Genomic DNA, 16,476 nt, shown 5'->3' on the forward strand with positions numbered 1-16,476 from the left:
TATTTCATCCATTCCGTTCATCCATTTTTAAATATCATTTTAGGTTTTAATCCCAAAAATGAGAGGGATATAAATCTCAGGTGGACCACACCACAAGAAAACAATAGTGATTGGAAATCCATCATTTAAGTCCTCCTAAGGCCCACTGTACTGTTTGTTTGACATCCAATATGTTGATTAGGTCATAAATATCCAGATGAAGGGAAAAAAACAAAGGTCAACTTGATCCAATACTTTTATGGCCCCAGAAAGTTTTTAATGGTCGAAGTTCATTTAACATTGTTTCCTGTAATGTGGTCCCCTTGAGACTGATATATATCTCATTTTTTGTTCATTACTATAAATTGATCTTGAAAAATAGATGGACGGAATGGATGAAAAACATACATTATTATGGGGCCCACAGAGCACCGACGCTGGTGGCAGGGGGAGTAGCCAATCCATTTCCATATAAAAGGTGGGGTCCTTACTCTTGCTTGGGTGGTAACCTCTCAGTAGTTTCATCCCGGTCAGGAGTTCGAGTGCCATAGGTGGTGAAATTCCACCGGCGTGAGTGTGCGCGGTGTGTGTGCGGCGTGAGTGTGTGCGGTGTGTGTCTTGTCCGTGTGTAATAATAATAAAATAATATATATATACCTGTCTTGTGGCTTTCTTCACTGGACCCACCATTTCAAGAAGAAAAGATGAAATTGATAAGGGGCCGACAAAAAGGGTGTTTTTGGGTCTTTCTACGGGAAATGCAGTGGGAAAATGGGGGTGACAGCAACGGCAGAGTGACAGCAGAAGGGAGAGGAAAAGCAAAGAGAGGAAACGGAGAGGAAGAGCCGTTACGTGAGAGGAGGGGTATTTTCGTCTCGATATTCCGACTCCGTTACGAGGAGGTCCAAATGCGTATTCTAAGTTTGTATGGCTTAAAAACCGGTGGATAAAAGGTGGGGTCCACAGTCGTAAATTTCTCCTTTGTTTCCTTATTTACTAGGAAATCATCTTCTCCTTACTATAACCAGAAGAGGAATGCTGCTTTGATGCATGTTTCATGGAATCTGTGGAGTGCACGTGATAATATCTTCACCCCACATGGACACTTTTGATCAGTGATATATATACGATGGAATTCACCCCATAATATCTCTTATGACTCCTCTTTTCAACTATAAACGATGGAATTCTCTATTGCGATATATATAAAACGATCACTTTGAGAAAACATTGAGTGGGGCAAATTAGAAATTTGATCGGGGGAAACATGAAATTTAGTAGGGGAAACATGAACACATACCCCCACACACTCACACTAGTGGAATTTCATCACCTATGGATACTCGAACGCTTGACTGGGTGTTGAAAGTCCTAAGAGTCTACCACCAGAGGGGTGCAAACTGAAATATGAGCGGGGCAAATTAGAAAAGCAGCGGGGCAAACTGTCATATGAGCGAGGCAAACTTAAAAAACAGCGGGGCAAATTGAAATATGAGCGATGCAAACTTAAAAAGCAACAGGGCAAACTGAAATATGAGCGGGGCAAACTATAAAACCAGCGGGGCAAACTGAATTATGAGCGAGGCAGACTTAAAAAACAGCGGGGCAAACTGAAATATGAGCGGGGCAAACATGAAAATGAGTGTGGTCCATTTGAACATTGGATATGTTTAGATTTATCGGCTTAAGCCATAAAATTATCTGTTAAGTTTGCCCCGCTGAATTTCATGTTTGCACCGCCGATCTCCTAGTTTGCCCAGGTGATTTTCGGGTTGGGCTATACAAACACCAACCCGAGAAAACTTAGGCTGGGCTTAGGTTGAGGTCCCAGGTTGCTCGACCCAACACAAACCCGATTGTTATATTAGTTACTTATAAATTATAATTGAGTGTGGATTGTTTATGTAGAAGGTACACTAATGATGTCGGGTCTCATTTGTCCACGTCATTTCCAAGAACTCACGTGTGTTCTCCCATCGTCTATTAAATGTTTGCAACTCATCCACCGTGCATGTAATTTAAGTCAATTTAGGCATATGCAGTCATGTGGCCCATTTTGGATGGAGAATCAAAAGTCACTCCTCATTGGATTATCTTAACCATCTAGTTGGTGGCCACTAGAGGCTGGTTTGCAGTCCAAATTCTGCAGCAGATCTCAGGTGGATGTAATTCACCTCATTGGTGTGACTATTTGCATGTGCTCCAATCCTTAGTTGCATAATCCTTCTATTCCCGGTGCCACTTCCACCTCCGATCGTGCTTTGGAACTGTGGTCCAGCCCTACTTTATAGCCATTTAAACTTGAGCGGGCCAAAATAGAAACGCAGTGGGGGAAACATGAAATTGAGGGGGGCAAACTAGGAATTCAGTGAATTTCTCATGAAAATGAGCGGGCCAAGGGGTTTCCCTTCTATGCATGTGAAGTTCTTGTCTATCAGCCATTAGTTTTTGGTTTTGCTCATTCTAGTATCTTGGCAATTGCCTTGCATATACTATTCATGTGCATTTTCCTTTTCGACGAGCTTAGCGGGACAAATTGAAAATACAGTGGGACAAAGTAGAAAGTTCATTCATCATCCACCAAGTTTACAAAGTATGCTATACATCAAAACACTAAAGAATTTATAAAGTTTGCTATTTTTCAGATATGGGAAACTTGCACCTCCGGCGATTATGCCCAGTTTGTTTGCATCGCCCACATTGTGTTGTTTTCGATTCTTCTCCACGCGATGGAATTCTAAGCTTTTTGGGTCTGCCAGCTGACCTCCTTTACCCTGGGGGTTTAATTTGCGCATAATACTCCTTGAAGCCCACCGAAATTTCTTCCCACTCACTCTTGTCACGTACTGGGTACACCGATTCGCTATACGTGGCTTTGTAATTTTGCACCGTGTAGAATGGGGAACAGTATGAGTAATGAGGGAGATTGTAGTTTATACATGCTGACAAGACATGCATACAGGGATACCCCTTCACGCTAAACTCGCGACATGTACACGAAAACTTGCTGAGATTGACTGTATCATTATAATCTCCCATAGCATAGTACTCGTCTCGAGAAATAGGATGACAGCGAACATCTCGCGCTTTCTGCACAAGATCCTTTAACTGCTGCTCCGCCCATGGTGTCAATGGCCCTATAAACGATGCCGCAGATTCTCTTCTCTTATAAAACAATTCCTGTATCTTCAATCTAACCCCTTCTATCAATTTCGTAACGGGGTATTCGCGTGCTTCTTTGAAGAGGGCATTGACACACTCGGAAATGTTTGTAGTAACCAAGTTGAATCTTTTTCCTGGAAAGTGTGAAGATGCCCATCTCTCGTATTCGATTTCTGTCAGCCATGCATGTACTGCGGGGTTGGCCATTTCGATATCATGCATTAATTTTTCGAATTCAGCCACCCTACATGTCTTCACTGCCCGCCAGTAGTACATCTCCAATGACTTGTCTTTAAAGGTGTCCACCAAGTTTCTGTAGATATGATATGCGCAGTAGCCATGAATTGCACGTGGGAAGACATGGGGTACCTCTTTCAGTAAACCTTTATGTCTATCGGATATAATCACAAGATCCTCCAGAGACCCTATCGCATCGCCAAGGTAAGTAAGGAACCAATTTCAACTGCTACCGTTCTCCGATTCCCCGATGCCAAACGCAATTGGAAATATATGATTGTCCCCATCTAAGGCCGTGGCGATGAATAAAACACCCTTGTATTTTCCCTTTAAGTGTGTCCCGTCAATGGCTAATACCCTCTATAATGATTTCTGAAAACTTCTAACGCATTGTCCGAGCGCAACAAAACATCTTTCGAACCTGAAAGTCTCTTTGTTAACATGTAGGGCAGTCACTGTCCCTGGGTTAACCGTCCTCAATTCATGTAAATACAAGGAGAGTTGATTGTAGGAGTCTTCATAAGACCCCATCACCTGATTGATTGCAAGCTCCTTGGCTGCCCATGCCTTCCTATAACTGATAACAATATTATACTTCTCTTGCATGGCGAAGATAATATCACGTGGCCTCAACCCTAGGCGTTGCTCTATGCGGCTAACAACCAAATCACATGCTAACTTACTGCTTGCTTGCCGGTGATCACTCCTCATCCATGACATGCCACACGTGAGATTTGGCGTATAAGTCCGTATCTTGAAAATTCCTGAATCACCCACGCGTGATGCATGAACCCTCCATTCGCATCTTTCTTCGAAGCATACAACCGTAAATCTCCTAGAATTTGAGTACAGTACCCTGTACTGAAATTTATTTTGAAGGGCAAATTGGCTCAAAACATGCTGACACCGACTCTTGTCCTTAAATGTTTGCCCAACGGCTATCTCGATCGATTCACTCAACGAATCCGTATATTCCAGCATTGCTGCATTAGTGAATGCAGCATCATCAAACGGCACAGGAACTTGACGGGTGTTGAAGTTTGTTGTTTCGGGAAGGTTTGGAGGTGGGATGTTGCTTTCAGGACTGATGTATCTTCGGGCTGTAGATGATGATGGCAGATCTGTTGTTGTTGCTAGAGGCGGTGTCATGCAATCACAAATGAGGTCAATGTCATGTGCACCGCAAGCTTGGGTACTCACAAATTTTGATGTTTGGGGCGGCTCGGACAGTTGATCATTTGTTCCTACTACTTGTAATGGATTTGGCTTATATTCAAATTCCACGCCATGCTCTTCTGCCACACTGTCAACGTGTGATGTCATATTAATGTGTTTGATTGTCTCGATGACTAAAGGGATGAACTTTTTCGAATGCTCCAACTGTGTTGCCAGGAACACTTTGACATCATCATCGTCCTCAAGTACGGTTGGAGGGATTGATTTATTGGAGCAGGGATACAAAACTTTCATCTGAATATCACAATCTGTTGGTGTTCTCTTAATAATCCTATACATTCTGGATAGAAGTTCCTCGTACGTAGTATCAACATCTAGTGAAATAGTTTTCGTACTTCCACTCGTGTACGTCCATTGCTTGTTTTCACATTCTAACTCCCCGCCATAATAACAGATGATTCTCGTAGCCATTATCTGCAAGATTCAATACAATGACAAATTATCAATAAATCGTTAAACAACGGAAGCTTCCCATAAGACAAAACTCAATAAAATAATAAAAGACCGAAAACTCGCTTTCCCTTATAGATGAGAATGATACAAAACTTAAGGAAATAAAGAATAAGCAACGCGTTAAATTTTCATGTAAACAACCAGAGCTTATATGGATTAGGCCTTCTACGAATGATTTCGTATCGTATTTTATTAAATTGAGTAAGGCAATCTAACATGACATTGAGCGGGGCAAACTGGAAAAATGGGCAAGACAACGTACAAATTGAGCAGGGCAAATATGAAATTCAGCGGGGGGGTAAGCATGAGATTCAACAGGGCAAATATGAAATTGAGCGAAATGGAATTCAACGAGCATAGCATAGAATTATGTGGGGCAAACTATTAATTAAGCTATGCAAGCAAACATTAAATCGAGTGTATGTAATCCCCATCAACGCATCAAATTCAATAAGCCTAACGCATAAATTTGATTAAGTCTAACACATGCGCATCAACTTGCATTAAATTGACCATAGCTAGCATCAAATAAGTACATCAATAAATTCATTGAGCTAGCATCAAATATACAACCAAAGCTCATACATTGGATATATGAGCGGGGCAAACTAGAAATTGAGCTGGGGAAACATGGAATTGAGCGGGGCCAACATGAAACTCAGCAGGGTAAACTAGATAATCAGCGGGGCAAACTAAAATTGAGCAAAGCAAACATGAAAATTGAGCGGGACAAACTAGAAATGGAGGGGGGCAAACTACAAAATTCAACAGGAAAATCCAAAAAATCAGCCGGGCAAACTAGATATTGATCAGGGCAAATAGAAAATTGAGCGGGACAAACCATAAATTCAGCTATGCAAGCAAACATTAAATCGAGCGAGCGTCGCATGATATTGAGCTGGGCAAATGATATTTCGAGCGAGCATAGCATGATATTGAGCTGGGCAAACATTGAATCGAGTGAGCATAGTATGATATTCAGTGGGGCAAAAATTGAATCGAGCGAGCTTAACATCATATTCAGCGGGGCAAACATTAAATCGAGCCGGCATAGCATGATATTGAGCGGGGCAAAAATTAAATCGAGCGAGCATAGCATGATATTGAGCTAGGCAAACATTAAATTGAGCAATCCTAGCATGAAATTTATCGAGGCAAACATTAAATTGACCTTATCTATCATGAAATTGAGCTGGGCAAATATTAAATTGAGCGATACTAGCATGAAATTTATCGAGGCAAACATTAAATTGAACTTATCTTATCTAGGCATGAAATTAAGCTGGGCAAACATTAAGGGCCCGTTTGACCGGTCGGATTGGAAGGGATTGGATGGCACTGGAAGGGATTGGAAGTTAAATCCCGGGATTGGCCGGGCGTGCCAAACAGGGTCGGTAATCTGATCCCAATCCCATGGATCTTAAGACAATCCACTGACTACACCATCATTACCTTTAAATCCCATCCAATCCACCCTAGTCCGTTCATTGCCCCTGACGTGTTTGGTTGGAGGGATTGGAAGGGATGGGAAGGTTTAATCCGGATTGGTCGGGCGTGCCAAACAGACTGGATATAGCAATCCAGGGATAGAGGAATCCCATGGATCTCAAGACAATCCACTGACAACACCATCATTACCTAGAAATCCATGTCATCCACCTTAGTACCATTCAATCCCTTCCAATCCGCCCGGCCAAACGGGCCCTAAATTGACTGATCCTGGCATGAAATTTATCGAAGCAAACATTAAATTGACCTTATCTTACCTACCATGAAATTATGTTGGGCTAACATTAAATTGAGCGATGCTAGCATGAAATTGAGCAGGATAAACATGAAATTCAGCGAGCATAGCATGAGATCAAGTGACCTCTAACATGGAATTGAGTGAGCTTCAAATGGAATTGAGCGAGTTCCACATGGATTGGACCGATCAACACATAAAATTAACTAAGCCTAACACATGAAATTGAGTAAGCCTAATACATGGAATTGACCGAACTTCGCATGCAATGCAATTGTACGAGCCGATCATTTTTTAAAAATATTTGTACCACCGACTACCGTAGTACAGGTCAAATGTAGGTTGAAGAGAGGTGCTTTAGAGTGAGGGAATATTTTCAACCTTCTCAAGGATTGCAAATGCAACCACTTCATGGGATTTCACGTAACCCCAGCCAAGAAAGAAAATGGCAAATGTAGAATGATGATATCTACATGATTCACTAAGATTCGACGAGGAAAATGAGAAGAATAACCTCCGTGCGTCGGTTTATCGTTGAAAAGGAGTGAAAGACTATTATTTTGAGAAGGGAGTGAAAGCAACAGGGGTTTAAAGGAAAGGAAACGGATTGGCTACTCACCCTGCCACCACCCAATGGCTGTGGTCGGTGGTCTGTGAGCCCCACCATGATGTATGTGTTTCATCCATTCCGTTCATCCATTTTTTCAGTTCATTTTAATCCTTCGTCCAAAAAATGAGAGGGATATAAATCTCAGGTGGACCACACAACAAGAAGATAATATTGATTGGATATTGACAATTAAATTTCTCCTAAGGCCCAATGAACTGTTTAATTGACATCTAATCTGTTGATTAGTTCATACAGGCATAGGTGAAGGGAAAAAACAAAAATCAAGTTCATCCTATATTTTTATGGCCCTCTAATGGTTTCTAGTGGTTGACGCTCATTCAACACTGTTTCCTGTAACGTGGTACACTTGAGATTTGGATGTACCTCATTTTTGGTCTCATACCATAAAATGATGTGGAAAAATGTATGGACGGCATGGATGAAAAGCATACATCATGGTGGGGCTCGCAGAACGCCGACAGTCCGCCATTAGCTGGTGGCAAGGGGAGTACCGAATCCGTTTCCGTCAGGAGGAGGGGTATTTTCGTCCTGAAATTCCGACTCCGTACGAGGAGGTCCAACTGCGTATTCTAAGTTTGTATTGCTTACAAAAAACCGCTGGATAAAAGGTGGGGTCCACAGTCGTAAATTTCTCTCCGAGCATTGCAGCGGCGGAGTGGGTTTGCACGTGGGAGTGAAATTATAGTCCTGATGTGCATCAGAACGTAGATAACGTCTTGATGTATCCATTTTGTTGTGGGGACAATTTTAGTTGATCTAGACCGTTCATCTTGTTGGACCACCTCCGATGGTAGATGAACCAAAAAAATTTAAAACTTAAAAATCCTAACCATCAAATGTTTTGTCCTTTTTATGGAACCTTGCTTTATTTTTCTCATAACCGTCTATTTCGAGAACATTGATCGAAGCTTAGGAACATCTAATCTGGGAGTGTTTTTTTTTAACGAAGCTTCCATCCATGGTGGACCCCACGAAATGACGGTTCGGATCACCAGACTAATGACCCCGTTTGTACAAATCGGTGCCTCAGGACTTTATTCACGTTCCTGTGCATGCACGTACCTATTGTACACCAGAAATGCATGTACCTCAATCCAAGATGTGGGCCCACTTTCAGTTATTTCCAAACCAAGAATCAAGGTGGGCCCAAGATCATGACCGTCTAATCCATGGCTTAACGACCATTGTTAGGCCATAAGATCAACTAAGACCATGAGATGTTTGAGATTTTTTATTTTTTTTTCCATATGATCCATCTTTAGCGGGAACTTCCAGATGAACGGTCTCGATCATCAAATGGTGGAAAGTGAGGGGACAGCCTTGCTATCAAACCTCAGGAATGTTGATCTTGTGGGCCCAACATGATTGCACGCACATGATACATCGTAGTCCTGAAGAGTACAGAATAACTCTATGCGTTTTTAGTGGGATAATATGATTCCTCTTCAAACATTCCACCAGCCAAGGTTTGGTGAGAATCGGAATCTTCTACAAGCAACGCCCGTTGCCCGCAGTGGGATAAAAATACACGAGTTCTGTGGGGCCCACCTTATTCATCATGAAAATCCACTCCGTCCATCAGTTGAGCCTTCTGCCTTTACCATGTACCCAAAAATCGTATCGGATGAAAAACTCAGGTATGCCATAGAACGGTGAATAATGTAAAATCATGGCTAAAACATCTAAGTTCAGGAGGTGTGGTACACCTAAGTTTTGTTATCAGTTTTAATTTTTATTTTATATTAAAAAGAGTGTTTCACACCTGATGAACCGATTGGATGGAATAAAAAACCATGTTGCACTCTATATACAAGGTAAGGTTGTCGGCTCCTGTACATTTTTCCTGATGGTGTGGTCCATTAAATCAGTAGATCAGATTTATTTTTATTAAAAGGTCTAATATAAGTGGGGCTCATCTTATTTACAGAATGGATTTTACAAAAACTACAATAAGATGGACCTATGATGATTGATTGTTACATGCGCGCTGCGTACCGTATATGTTGCTTTGGAACAGGGTGCGTTTGGTGGAGTGTTTTGCTGTCGTGTAGATTGCTTTTGGGTTTTGTTTCAGTGAGGTAGTTCACTACATTGAAATGGTAGTCCTCCAGGTGGGCCATGGGGATCAGTGTAAAACCCACTTAAGAAGGTAAGCCCCACCATTGATAACCGATGGAAGCTACTCTTTGCCTACAAAGATGATCCTCACCGTTCGATCAAATGGACCCGAATGCAAAATGGTGATTATGCTGTGCTTTCATCTGTCCATAGATCAAGTGACTAGGATCATTTATGTCAACCCATTGATGTACTTATGGCCTGATTATAGTGGGACCTACATCTCAAACGGTTTACCTCATCCATGCGCATTGCGCAGCCAGCGGGCAAAGAATTTGCTTCAGTAGTCCGCGGACCACGAGACCGTGCCTCTCTGTTTAAAAATTTCAAGATGGTGGTGACGGCACACGTGGGAGCGGATTAGGTGAGTCGGGTAACAGCTAAGTAGAGCTGTGCATGAACCGAGTTAGCTCGGTTGACCCGCTCTACTCAGAAAAAGCTCAATTTGACTCGAAACTGAGTTCAAGCTGAGTCGAGCTGATTGTTTGAGTTTGAAAAAATTTCGAGTCGAGTTTAAACTTGCCTAAGCTCGACTTGACTCGGATCAAACCTCAACTCGGATCGAATCAGCTCGATGACTCGGTTATGTTGATATTGATGTTGCTCGATGAAATGACTCAATGAAGTATTGTTTCGAGTGCATACATTATCCGCGAGATTAATTAATGGCGAATAATGAATGGATAAAAACAAATTACTAAAAAAAAAAAGTATTTTATATTATAAAACTGCGCTTGAATCATTATTTTGATGTTCTTTACCCAATGTTTGATGAAATACATGTATATTGTTGTTACTATCCTGTATTATGTTAAAATTTGAAGATGTCATCTATGTGCTTGAGAAAATGTCACATAGGCTCGAACTGGCTCGAGCTGTTGATTGAATTGAGCCGAGCTGGCCAGTTAGGCTCGAGGACGAATCCGAGCCGAGTTTAAGCTAAGGTTAGTAGTTGGCCAATCATGATCGAGGACTGAGCCTAGTTCGAGCTGGGGTTAACTACTGGCCTACCTGAGTCGAGTTGGGCCAAGCTCGACTCGATTCGACTCCTATACAGCTCTACAGCTGCACCTGTAAGGCCCATCTAGATATAGTTTTTGCATATCCACACAGTCCATCCATTTGACACATCATTTTAGGGCATCCCCGCGAAAAGAAGCGGATCCAAATCTCAGGTGGACCACACCACAGGAAACATTGGTGATTGACCGTTAAAAACATTTTATGGGCCACATAGTTGTGTTTTCCCTTCATTCAATTTTGTGTGACCTTATCAATAGGTTCGATGGAGACATTACAGTGGACCTTAGGAAGTTTTTCGTAATGGGCGTTCAACAACAACTGTTTCCAGTAGCGTGGTCCACCTAAGATTTTTATCTAATTCATTTTAGGGACCATGCCCTAAAATGATCCGGCAAAAGGGACGGATGGCATGGATATATATAAAACATTCATTAAGGTGGGCCCCACGGTCAGGGACTCACCCACTACTATTACCTCGACTCAGCACCCCCACACAAATGCCATTCTTGCTGTGTCAATGGCCACAAGGCCCTCTTGATCCTAACCGTTCGTGGTTGATATCCCAATATCTGGTTGTTAATCAAGCTTCCAAACTTCTTTAATATTATAATGATTGGTACACACATGGGACGCGCCTTAGATGACTTATACACCATCATGTGCAAGTGGGCCATAATGTACAAAGTAAACTAACGGTTGAAAGGTTTTATTGAAACATTTGTTTGATATGCTGTGTACGGTTTGATGTCATGATTTTTCTCCCAAAGGAGCTAGACAGTGGTAGGTGAATTGCATGTGGGAGCATAAGACAGGCATAGAAAATCAGGCAAATCCAGAACTCGTGGACCACACAATAGGAAACAAAATGGGGATTATTGTAGTTATTCCAATGGTAATAGACCTTTTTTTTAACACTATCATACTTATATAGATATCTGAACCCTTGAGCTCAGTATTGAAACTCGCAGAGTCTACCACCAAAGCATGAGTAAGACCCGGAATAATAATTATAAGAAGGTTTTCGACCATGGATGTTTCTATTCTCACTTTTTCCCAACCAATGTGGGGCATTTTTGTGAGCCCCGCATAGTTTCCGACCACAGAAGCTTCGCCCCGCGTGGTTTCCGACCACAGAAACTTCCCATGATCAGGGGCATAGGCAATTTGCATCCTAAACTAAGTGACGGAACTAATAGAAAACTTAGATCTCATGTATGCATCGTATATTTACTCATGTGCCCTGGAATTAAAGTTTAAAAATACCAGCCAAATATAAAAGGTTGGAATTTCAATTGCTACAAGCAGGCATATATATGAGTTATTAGATAGTTGTCATGGATGAGGAAATCACCTCCATGGAGAAAATTTGTTTAAAAATTTATACATTTATCACTCAATCATGACGTGATAGAAAATAAATAGATATTCAAAATTAAATAAAATACAAATACAAATGATACAGTGGATAAGTAAAGAGCATGATTAGTTGCTAAGAGTCTATTTGGCATATGGTATTAGGTGGGATTAGGTGGTATGGAATTGCATTTGATCCTATACAAATTTCATCTGGCATTTGAAAACGAAGAGAAGGTTTAGATCAATCCCCATATCATATCATCCGGCGCAAATAGTAAATACTGGGGATTTCTAGTGGATTTCTACATCCACTACATCTGTGAACCCCACATTGATTTATGCATTTTATCAAGACCATCTACCCATATATATACCATTTACATGTGACATTTGAGTTGCATATGCATGCAGGTGGCCGATATAAGTTGTGAAAGCTAGTTCTTTGATTGCAATTCTATGTTCACCAAACATAGGCTTCATTAAATATTGTGTTTTCCCCAAAAGAAAGAATTAAATCCTCAACATGGGATCAAACGATCAAAATACCATGGTATTTTCATACATGCAATCATTGTGTAATAATAGTGTTAATTTCATTTAATGCAATTCCATACCATTTAATCATACATATCAAAGAGGCCCTAAGGGCTTGTTTAATTTTATTATTTAGGGTAAATACTCGGTGAATGAGTCATTATTGTAATCCACAATTGTTTGAATTTGGAAGAAAATATGTATTCGAAAATAGTATAAAATTAAATAGAATTGTCTGTGTTTCTATACATGTAAAAATTGCAAGGCCCATCATGATGAATGTGTTATATCCATACGATTCATTCACTGCCTTAAAAACAGCCATGAAGTTGTTTTGAGGCAACTATAAAGCAGTAAGTGGGGCACACCATGAAAAGCAGTGGAGATGCAAACTCATCTATTTGTGACCATCCAAACACCTTGCGGGATATCCCATGGGCTATCCCAAACCCATGGGATCAACCGGCAAACACTGACACTACCATCATTACCTTAAAAACCATTCCAGCCCACCTAATACCATTTAATCATACATATCAAAGAGGCCCTAAGGGCTTGTTTAATTTTCTTATTTAGGGTAAATACTCGGTGAATGAGTCATTATTGTAATCCACAATTGTTTGAATTTGGAAGAAAATATGTATTCGAAAATAGTATAAAATTAAATAGAATTGTCTGTGTTTCTATACATGTAAAAATTGCAAGGCCCATCATGATGAATGTGTTATATCCATACGATTCATTCACTGCCTTAAAAAATGAGACAAATCCACTGCTCAAATGGACCACACTACATGAAATAGTGGTTGGAACGAGCCTTAACCATTGAAAGTTAATGCCTTACTAGGGTCCACATTGATGTTTATTTCTCATCAATAGACAATCATTCCTTTTGTCATGCACTGCGCACTATTTCTTACTAAGGATGTACATTTGTGTTGAGATTTTAGGATATTTTTATTTTTGTTGGCATGCCAATCACCTTCTTGCATAGGTAAACCAACCCTAAATGTACAATTAGACTGATATTTTCAAACATTAAGGCGTGAACCACTATTTATTATTATTTTTTTTTTTTTTAGGGATGAGGATATGAGTCATGAGACATATCTGCCTTGGATTCTTTAAAAAATTGAAGATGAAACTCAAAGTTGAAATAACATATTCACTTAATTATTTTTTAATGCAATTAATATTATGGCCCGATTAAAAAGCTAAGTCGTAAGGATATGAGATGAGTCATATTTGTATGTATATTGTCCAACGTATTATGGATCCAACATATGCCTACTATTATCTACTTTATAATATTTACGTTCGTGACCTATTACCTACATGATGTTTTAATTCAATCAAATCCTTACATTATGTGAGTAACCAGTTCTGTAGGTGACACTTTATATCCTTAGTTATCCTCATCTTATGTATAGGAGGATAAGATCAAGTGTCATTACATTAGTCTATGATGAAGAAAGTCTTTAAATTGGGCACACATTGGTTATACTAAAAAAGTGGCTTGATCCATTCTGAAGTACTTAGCTGCATTAAAAAAAATCCCACAATGACTACATCAAGTTTCTAAAATTATTAGTGCACACTTAAAGACTTGCTCATACGGTAGTATCAAGTTTTGATAAGGTTTTGCCAACAACATTCTTTCAAAAAAGTATATAAAGCATACTAAAAAAAATGTTTTAAATTGATGTTTGCGAAAAAATTAATTTTCTATATAAGCATGATAAGTTGGATAAGTACGTATGTTTGTTGAGTACTCTAAATTGAAAATTAACTCCATTCGATATGGTTATGTGTATAAGGACAAAACATAATAAAGCTTGGGTTAATGAGCACTAGTCAAGTGGTCATTTGATACTTAAACATCCATAAAATAACAATGATGTTCCAGCATGTCCCACGCCTATGATTCTTTTGATCGCATTCTTTTAGTTTTGATTGTTATGAAACAAGCAAGCTGGGCAATCTAAATTGGACCCCTCACATAAAGTGATTGAGTGGGAGATGTTGGATATGGGATTGCAGGCTTACCTGTAGATAACCACTAGTAAAAGGGTAATATATGGTTTTACCTTAGAATATCTCCATATGGATATTCTTTTTTCCACTTCCTTAAAGCTCAAATTTAAATTCAAAATCAAACATATGATAGTGATAAGAAGAGAGTTCAGATGTAATGGGGACAAGCCATGTTATATCTGACATCCTACTAATCCTCTCGGCTCCTCCCTTATGAAAAGGAGGCATTTATTTTATAAAATCACACATATGAGTAATTCTCATAGAGAATCAAGAAAATTAATGAGAAAATATTCATTGTCCATTAGACTGCCTCTAAACAATCTAAATCATTGATCGTGCCCGGTGGCCACCCTAACTATATAATCAAAGGGGTGGTTAGCTCTTTTTGCTCTCATCAGTACTTACGCAATTCGTTGTATGTGGGTTGTCTACTTTGAGCTTGTGTGAAGGTCCCTAAAATCATATAGATATCGTCTATTCCTATGGGCTCACTCAACCAGGCCACTTACCTATGAGGTCCTTTAAACTCACGGATCAACAATGTTAGTTGTCACTAAATCACCTGAAGTGTGATCACATGAGTGATCGCAATGGAAATATGATATGCCATCTAATCTATTTGACTGATGCGCCCCACCAAGATTAAGGGGCATCCAACAAATTAGGGCATTCTAAGACTCATGTCAGCGATGCTTCTCCTTGCTGGAACTCCTATTTGAGCCAAACCCCCTTCTGTCATAAGTATACATCCAAACAGGCCTTTAATGTCTCCAAGATAAAATGCCCTCATAATTTTGGAAACTCTAATCCCTTTCTCATTATCTCTAAAACTCTCTCTCATGAAAAGTATAACCTTCATGTTTTCCTTTCTAAAGGTCTCCTTCAGGTGTTGTATACTTCTCCATTACATCCTAGTGTCATAAACCAATCATTCATATATGGCTAAAATAAGGACTTTGCCATTTTTCGCAATGGTCTTATACTAAGAGCGATGTACAGTGTATGAAATTGCTGTAGAAGCTTTTAAATAGGCAGGTGAAAAATCATAGTGATTTTTAAAGTTACACAGAGTCACATAGATTAGTGTGGAGACCTCAAGAATATTTTGAATTCACTAGGAAAGTCTTGTAGAGAGAGTAGTTTAAAAGAGTTTAGAGAGTTTTTAGAGTCTTCTTGGCCATTGGATGATTGCCACTTTGCACCATCTTAGCCATCTATATAAAGTAGCTAGAACATCCATATATCTATATGGAGAAGGCATCCTCATTTGTAACCAACCTTGAAGAGTTGTCAGCTTGGGATCTTTGGTGTAATAGAAAAATTCCTCCACATCTCGTCTTTCTTGTACTGGTATTTGTACTTAGAGGATAGGCCGACTTGTTCATAACAGGACTTATGAGTCAAGTTCCACAGGATCTATGCTTAGAGGAAGCACGTGGACCACCACGACACTAGTCTCTAATTATAAGGCTCATTTCTTTCACATTTTGAATTGTGTTGCTGCACAAATGAGTTCAAAATTCTGAGAGATTTTACCATTATTGTACTTAGAAAATTTTCTCATTCGCGCGTTGAAATGTGTATTTTTTATATATAAAAGAGGAAATAAGTCATTATATCTTGAAGGTGAATTTCTCAAAAAACCCTCTTGCAAACTGATCAAATAGATTAATATCGAGTGAATAATATAACTAGAATTGCCATGGGCAAAAGTGTCACACACAATCATTTATACCAATTAGATCATGTAATATGGAAGAACATGAGAAGGGGTTTTAAGCAACTGAAAAGGCATTACAGAAATTTAGGATGAAGCTATGTCACAATACTCTTTCCACCAAAAGAGACATACTTTTTACAGCTTTTTTCTCACTGCATGCAAGTGACATGGCACCGAGCTTCTAGAATTCTTTATTCGTTTCATCGAGTTTCAATGGAGATGACCCTACTGAATCATTTTTGAGTC

Source organism: Magnolia sinica, chromosome 12 (assembly GCF_029962835.1).
Source record: "Magnolia sinica isolate HGM2019 chromosome 12, MsV1, whole genome shotgun sequence".
Classification (NCBI taxonomy): Eukaryota; Viridiplantae; Streptophyta; class Magnoliopsida; order Magnoliales; family Magnoliaceae; genus Magnolia; species Magnolia sinica.